Consider the following 8,872-nt stretch of genomic DNA (forward strand, 5'->3'; position numbering starts at 1 on the left):
CAAGCCACTGGCGTACTAACAAACCTTTAATAATAAAATTCAAACGTGGCTTTATCCAACGTGGTTTATTTTTAATTCGATAGAGCGATTCACAAATGTTGCTGAAATGACATAAAATGAACAACAGAAAATGAGTAAAATACTCATGCGCATGTAGTGACTAAAAAGAAAGATCCTTGTTATTTTGACTATTAATAGTGGTGTGATCACAGTTCGCACGTGAACTTAATTTGCGGAAAGTTCCATATTTCATAATAGGTAAGATTGTGAAAATCTCATTTTGAAAAAATGGAAAGAGGAACATGATTTTGTAGTGATTCAGCTCGGAACACTAAAAATTTTTCTTGACAAAATAAAACATTGACAACAAATCGGCAGATCATGTAGTCTTTGCCCTTGTTCCGAAAAAAAAAGATTAAAAAGAAGAAGAAGAAAGAGAAAAAGAAGAAGAGGTAAAAGAAGAAAAATGAGGAGAAAAAAAGAAGAAGTAGAAGAAGAAATAAAGAAGCAGAAGTTGAAGAAAAAGAAGAACAGAAGATGCTGAAGAGGAAGAAAGATTTATTTTACATGTTTGTTGCAATGATGTATGAAGGGATGTTATCGTCTTGTATTATGATTCACCCTGGCCACGGCACGACTAACGTATTAACCAACACTTTTGACTGGAACTCTACAGTCGTGTGTCCTACCACCTCTCCATTAGCAGAAACTGAGTAATTTCCTCCAGGCAAGTCCGGTACATACTCAAAATGAAGTCTGCTGATTTATTAACAGCGATATTGCATAGACATCGTCCGGGATAGAATAGCCGTTATTGAATATCACCAGAGGTGTCTACAAGGATTCTAAATCAATCACCTGATTCCTGTCTGGAGAGCACGACGATCTTTCCTGAAGACATGACATGCATCTGGTGTATCTTAAGGGACGGCGTGTTCCCAGCAGTGAGCTTCCTCAGTAACGTACACGAGGATGCATCGAAGACATCGATTCTCCCGCATATAGGCAGCAAGTACGTAGCATGCCACCTCCATCGACCGTAATCAGAAGATTCCTTCCACCATGCTCATCGCGTCACATACATGGCACTGATTGTCCTGGTGTCCCATCTTCTTCTTCGTAGATCAAGATCTCACATCTGTCGGTACTACACACAAATCTCCCATCACCAACACAGTCACAGCCTCACAATTGAGTACTTAGATTCGGTTTCAATCAGAGATGATTGCGGACAGAGAGTTACTCTCTCCTAATATGTTCTTGTGGTGAGTCTTGTTTCTATCCTTGAGAACAACAGCGCGAGTTCATATCAATGGCCCCGATCATCAGCAATCGGGTCGAGTCCTCAACGTCTAGTTTCAACTCATCACGTTGAACCCAATGCGGGCGAGAACAGGCCATACTTAATGTCTTTTTACACAAGGCCTACTCTGAAAATTAGATTGGAATTTAGTCCCCATGAAATCTAAAGAACTCTGATAATAATCTTGAAATTATTAAATATCCATCACAACTGACAACTGGACTTCTAAGAGAAACCGTAATTGCACAACATCAGCTTATCCTGTTTCTTAAATAGCTTTTTACAAATACGAATTTTTGATATTTCGCCAAGTAACGTAATATTAAGGCCCGGCCTATATAGCACATATTACACGAATGTATCCATGTCGCATGTGCTTTAAAAGAGCGTATATTATCATTATCGAGGCTATTGGTTGGCTTCCCAGATAGGGCGCTCCAGCGAATAGATGACAAAATTTGAATTTGTTCAACTCTTAACTTTAAAGGAAACCAAAACCTTCATACTTAGTTACTTTTATTGTAAAGTTTAAAAGATTTGAATAAAATCAGTGAAAATTTGAACAAAATCGGGCAAGGAATAAGAAAGTTAGAGCTTTTTGAAATGACTAGTCACTAGAGGGCGGTATTCAATTTGATGACATCATCTGTGAACAACTCTCCATGCCATTTGTATATAAAATTTCACAATTTTGTTGTATTCTTCGTATTTATTTGTGTTCTTGATCCGACTTCATAACATGTGAAGTAGAATATCATTTTGCATTCTATATCTTGCTTTCAGGGGAGTACATTATCTCAATCACAAGAAAGGAGGAAAAACATGAAATTTGTTGTACAAAAGGCATGGATGTCCACAGATGATGTCATCAAATTGAATACCACCCTCTAGTGACTAGTAATTTCAAAAAGCTCTTACTTCCTTATTCCTTGCCCGATTTTGTTCGAATTTTCACTGATATTTTTCAAATATCTTAAACTTTACAATAAAAGTAACTTAGTATGAAGGTTTTGGTTTCCTTTAAGTTTAATAAAATATAATTCTGTCTAATATCATCTCCTTTTCCCTCTTCGTATGGTCCTCATTTCCTCATTCGTGGAAATAACTTGTTTTATTGTCCATGCATTCTCGGATCGGAATGAAACGTTTTTTAACCTCATTTAGAAAGCCGAGGTCATATCAATTTTCATATCGATTTGGTATCACCCTTATAAATAATATTAATGGAATGTAAATACATGTCTTTGCTCTGATTATGTGGAACTATTTCATATATTTGCTTAGCTTTTCTTATCAAGTTCTGATTAAAAAGTTCTTGTTTGGACATGTTGAATGATTATGCAGACGTCAGCAAACGTCAGCCTACACATCATGACACATTATTTATAGTGTAATATATTGTATATTTTACTATGTATCTATCGCTGATCGTATACTGTGAACATGCTAAAGTGCAAAATCTGGTAAATGCTTTAAAAATCCTGTGCAAGGTATAATATAGGAAATAAAATACCACACCACAAAATACACCCAATTATCGATACACTGATTTAAAATGTTTTATTTATCAGTTGAGTGATGCAATATGTAAAAGCCAAATCGTCAACATCACCTACAAAACATGACGTATTCTTCACTCCAGCTTTTGACTAACATGCCTGAACTGTTCAAAAGTGGGGCGGTATACTTTGGAAGCGTATATTAGATATATTGTCATAATGTAATATTACCACTACGATAATTTATCGTTATTGTAATTAGTATCATTAATGTCACTATTAGTATAAATTCAAACCGTTTTCATTTAAGCGAGCATGCATTTCTATAATTTCTGTAATATTTCTGTAATATATATATATATCTATTTTTTAAACCCTTTAATTCAGGGAACTTTATTTCTCATATCTACAACGTTCACAGTAACAAATATATATAGAATTAAAACATTATCTTAGCATATCAGTCAACGCTTTCACCTGTTTTTCATTAACCTTTGCTTTTGTTTTAGAATTTGAATGTGACATCAATTCGTACTTCAAATCAGTTAAAAGGATTCTACCATTCATTTTGCTTTTGTTTTTCAAATGTTTAAAGCTAAAGACCAGTTATGGTCATGCGATTGCATTATAAAAGAAACGTTGTGAAATTGATAGAAAAGGGTTTATCATCTAGCATATAACTATTGGTGTGTACTGCAAGGTTCTGGAATCATCAAAATGATAAGAAATTTGGCCCAGTATTCGTAAAGTTACAAGCACTGTACACAGAAAGATGTATATGGGACTCTACGCACACGTGCGCGACACGTGCGTTTATCTCTCACAGCCCAATAGATAAATTAATTTACCAAATATATCAATTAGTAGGCGGTTTCCCGGCAAATTTTGTATCATCATGTATTAGTCAAAACATATTCTTTCACATGATTGGTAATAAGAGCTTCCATTTCATGTTTTGAAATTGGGGTGTTTCCAATACTGGTCTTTACCTTTAACGTAAGTCTTATAAATAACATATTCAGCAAAATAAATAAGAATGTTTACCAAGTAATTCAACACACACTTTTCTTTTTACACTTTAGCATCATATGCCGGAATGTTTCAATGGAATAAAAATCTTTACATACATAATCACTTTAAATGTTTTCCATTTATTTAGGTTATGTTTTGACGGTACAGTTTGATCCTGTTATCTTGTATAGCATTGAACTTAAAAATTAATACCGGATTCAAATCAAATCGGAGGGCAGTACTAAACTTTGCTGCCAAGGATTGAAGACTTTTCTTGTTTTTTCTGCTCAAAGCATTTGTGAAATATATATTTTTCTCGTATAAAGTTATGCCAATATTCCTAAAAGATGGCAGAATCACTATTTGTTCTTAAATCTAATTGTCCATATCTACCTTTTTATCTTACACAATACTAGAATTAAGCTGTTGATTCGATGCAACCTTTGATCAATAATTCGATTATTTAAACATTCAGGTATTATATTTTTTGTTTATAAGTTTATGTTTGTTTTGTAAACGCCCATTGGCATTGTTTAAACTGTATATTCGTGTCTTTACATGTTATTCTTATAAGCCCTTTATGGGGACATCTAAACGAGCAATGTTTAAAAAGTATGAATTTGTATGCGTATTATCACCTTGAGCAAGGCAAACTTTTGAGAGGGCATCCTTCCCCGTCTCTGCGAGGCTCCTCTGCAACGTGCAAGGTCACTCTGCGAACTCATTCGAAATTGTAGTTTGCTCAATGTTGCCTTACCAAGAAAGGTTTCACCATTCTCACATAGAATTGAAACAAATTCGTTGTCTATGACAAAATGATTGAAGCCTTTTTCAAAACTAGGCTACCTAATTCGAGATTGAAGGCTTTTCTTAATACTATGTGGTAGGCTTGATATACCTTTTCGTTTATTTTTCAACTCAAAAATAAAAAATTTAATAACATATACTTAAACCATACATTATTACAAAATCTAATAGAATTATTGAATTATACAAATAACGAATTGCTTACGTGCCATTTAGAGGAACAGATGTAGATTTTGTTATGTTTTATTTATTTTCTCATTCAAATATCAAAAATTTAATAACATATATACATAAACCATATATTATTACAAAATCCAATAAAATTATTGAATCGTACAAGTAACGAATACCGAAGGGTATCTACGAAATTAGGGAACATTTAAGGTAATGGAAAGAACGGAAAGATATTAAAATGAAATGAAGTTAAATTACATTAAACACTTAATACATGAGAACATTTTTTGATTTTTGTTTTCAGTGTTTGTACACAAACAAAATGAGGTGAAATGGAATGAGGAAAGATAAAGAAGTTATTGCGATTGAGAAGCATGTGAACAGATCACAGAAGTTAAAGAGTAAAGTGTGTATAGTTTTTAAAAGAACTGTACGTTTTCATCTGTAGAGTAGCTTTGAATACGCGAGATATACGCATTGTCACGAATCTTGAATCATGAATCATGAATCTTTAATCTCGGATCTGAAATACTGAATCTACAATCTGTAATACTGAATCTACAATCTGTAACACTGAATCTACAATCTGTAATACTGAATCTACAATATGTAACACTGAATCTACAATCTGTAACACTGAATCTGCAATCTGTTATACTGAATCTATAATCTGTAACACTGAATCTACAATCTGTAACACTGAATCTACAATCTCTAACACTGAATCTACAATATGTAACACTGAATCTATAATCTGTAATACTGAATCTACAATATGTAACACTGAATCTACAATCTGTAACACTGAATCTATAATCTGTAACACTGAATCTGCGATTTGTAATACTGAATCTACAATATGTAACACTGAATCTACAATATGTAACACTGAATCGACAATCTGTAACACTGAATCTACAGTCTGTAACACTGAATCTACAGTCTGTTATACTGAATCTACAATCTGTAATACTGAATCTACAGTCTGTAACACTGAATCTACAATCTGTTATACTGAATCTATAATCTGTAATACTGAATCTACAATATGTAACACTGAATCTACAATCTGTAACACTGAATCTATAATCTGTAACACTGAATCTGCGATTTGTAATACTGAATCTACAATATGTAACACTGAATCTACAATATGTAACACTGAATCTACAATCTGTAATACTGAATCTACAATCTGTAATACTGAATCTACAATCTGAAAAACTGAATCTACAATCTGTAATACTGAATCTACAATCTGAAATACTGAATCTACAATCTGTAATACTGAATCTACAATCTGTAATACTGAATCTACAATCTGTAATCTGGAGTCTGGAATCTCAAATCTCGAATCTTTAACCGAGGGTTAAAGCAAGTCATGCCAAGACTTAGTTGGACATTTTTAGGATACGGGAAGCAGCTACCACAGAATAGAGTCTACATCTTAAATCAACTGCCTATAAAATAATTGTTTTAAAAGCACAGGTGTACGTGAATTATTTTAAAACCATCTCCCATTTCGGGCAGCAACATGGTTTCATGGTTAATTAATACTTTAGCAAGTCCATGTAGACATGTAGATGCCACTATACAAATTTGTTTAAAATAGTTAATCGCTTGCTTCTTCTTCTTGTTCTTATACTTCTTCTTCTTCTTCTTCTTCTTTCTATGTAATAAGTACACTCCACCCATGGTGTATTATCATACTGCTGCGTGAGTACAAGGAACTATGTACACTTTGTGTTTCACTCGTGGCACGAGTCAACGGACCGTGGACAAAAGTCACCATCGACACTGCCGTTTGAGAATAATTTTCGTGTCTGTGGGCAAGTCAGTGACATGTTTTATCCTGGAATATCCTTTATATATCACAGTAGGTCCAGCCCTTCCGGGCTGTATACGTAGATATCACCCCCAGCGTCTTCATGGACTGCAATGTGATTTGGGTTCAACCAGAGAAAGGATGGGTAAGTCACTGCCGCCTTTCTGAAACTCAAGATCCTTTGCGCAGATAACTCTCCACTTGGTGAATAGACATCCACAGCAAAGTCATCACGGTCACGGTCTCTGTACAAGACTAGAATGGAATTGTTCGCCTTGTTTACGGCGATGCTGTTTACATCCTTGTCGTGCAGGCCTTGTAGGGTATGGTCGATAGCTCCAGAGACATTCAAGATGCAGACATCCTTTTTCTTCGTCCTGATGGCAATATGTTCATCTGTCATGGCATGCATCTCATGAATTATCACAGCCCCAGTAGAGACATTTCGCATAAAACTCCAATCATTCGGGTTGTACAGATGGATATTAGATGAACCATAGGCAGCTGCCATAAGTGTACCGTCTGTAGCGATAGTCAGCAAAATACTCTTTTTTAGTGGAACGTCTGGTAGAACGCCTGGTTCAACGCCTGGTGGATCTGCTAATTGAATTTTTTTGATTCTTTTCCATTCGAATGGCCTGAAGTTTTTGATGATTAAAATATTTCTATCACGGGTGCCGAATGCGACTAAGTGACCTTCCGTTCTATATTCTCCAAGAGAGACACAGCGAAAAAAATTGTCTTCAGACACCGCATCCCTTGTCCTACTAATCACTCGAGTTGTTTCTCTATTTGCCAAGTTAATGGCAAAAATATCACCGGTATGAGTGTCCTTGAGAGCCACACTCTGTTCATTTACTGACCCAATTATTAGGTGATGACCACCGCCTCTATTTGTTTCGATGGTTTTAATTAGTTGCCACTCTTCTGCTATTGCTGCCATTGCATCAAATCCTATCACTGATTGTTAAAGAATATTTTATATGTGTATGTGTATATATATATATATTTATTTATTTGAGAATCTATAAATTATATTTTAAGATAATCGCGAGCTAGCTTGTTCAGACTTGCATGTATTTACACATAATTATTTTCAAAGGACAAATTAAAAAAATATCATTGAAGATGAAGAAGTGTGTACAAAGTGCATCAGGTTGGATATGCGGAGGTAACGTCTTTTCACAGTGGGGAAGGGTAGTGCAAATAAAGACATTTATCTACAAAAAGAGGCAGAAGGGTAGAAAAGTCTGATAAATTTTGTAATGAAACAAGACTGTACATAAATTGTTGACATGAACTATAAACAAAATGTGTTGATGATAATAGTCAAAATTTACTGAGTGCCATAAAAACACTAACCACTTTATGTGACAGCAGTTAAATAAAATTATTAATTTTAGTAAAATGCTTTTATACATGTAATTGGTGGTTGAGCTCGCTTCATAATTAAGACTGTTTTACTGCCATAGATTATGTGGTCTGTGACTTGTGGGAAAAGGAGCCTGTACTTGCACCTAGGGTGACATGTCGTCAAGAAAAGCAATTTTGTTGCAGTTCGTCAAAAGGGCCTCTCTGTTAGAGTGATGACGCTGTTAATTTACCCACTTCTCTATCGCAAAAGGGGAATTGCATCAAAAGAAAGGGCAAGGAGGTATATCTGCCATATCTAACCCTAAGGGTCGCCACCCATACACTTATATTTTTTCCAGAAGTGTTTGAATGGTTATAGCTTCAAAAGAAAAATTTACTTCATGTCATGACAAGTCTTAGAGACAAAAGAAATTGAAGCATTAGTTAAGTCTCAAGAGTTGTTGAAAAGCAAGCAAAAGAAAAAAGAAAAAAAAAGAACAGAAAAAAGTAAATAAAGTGTAAAAGATAAAGTGTTTCAAGGCGTTGTTAACTAATCGTTTTTTTTTCGATAGGCAGGTAAACATTACCTGATCAACAGTGTTTAAAGCTCAAGGTCCATCACGATGTTGTAAATCGCTCATAAACAGCGCAGTTTATTAGATAGCTAGGAATAGCACCAAAATATGGCCTAGGAATTCAGAAGCGACCGGCCAAATTTACCTCGATGAACTGACCACGAAGCGAGTGTACCAACAAACGTGAAAATCAAAAAGTTTGGTCAAAACACAACAGCCAATTAATATTGTCATAAATACTTCGTCCAGGTAGCTGAACCTGTCATCAGCTTAGCCTGCCGCCGGTAGCGTTAGCCTTAAAGCTATGCTTCCTTTTATATACATT

This window comes from Strongylocentrotus purpuratus, unplaced genomic scaffold, assembly GCF_000002235.5.
Source record: "Strongylocentrotus purpuratus isolate Spur 01 unplaced genomic scaffold, Spur_5.0 spur5_scaffold_21, whole genome shotgun sequence".
In the NCBI taxonomy this organism is placed as follows: Eukaryota; Metazoa; Echinodermata; class Echinoidea; order Camarodonta; family Strongylocentrotidae; genus Strongylocentrotus; species Strongylocentrotus purpuratus.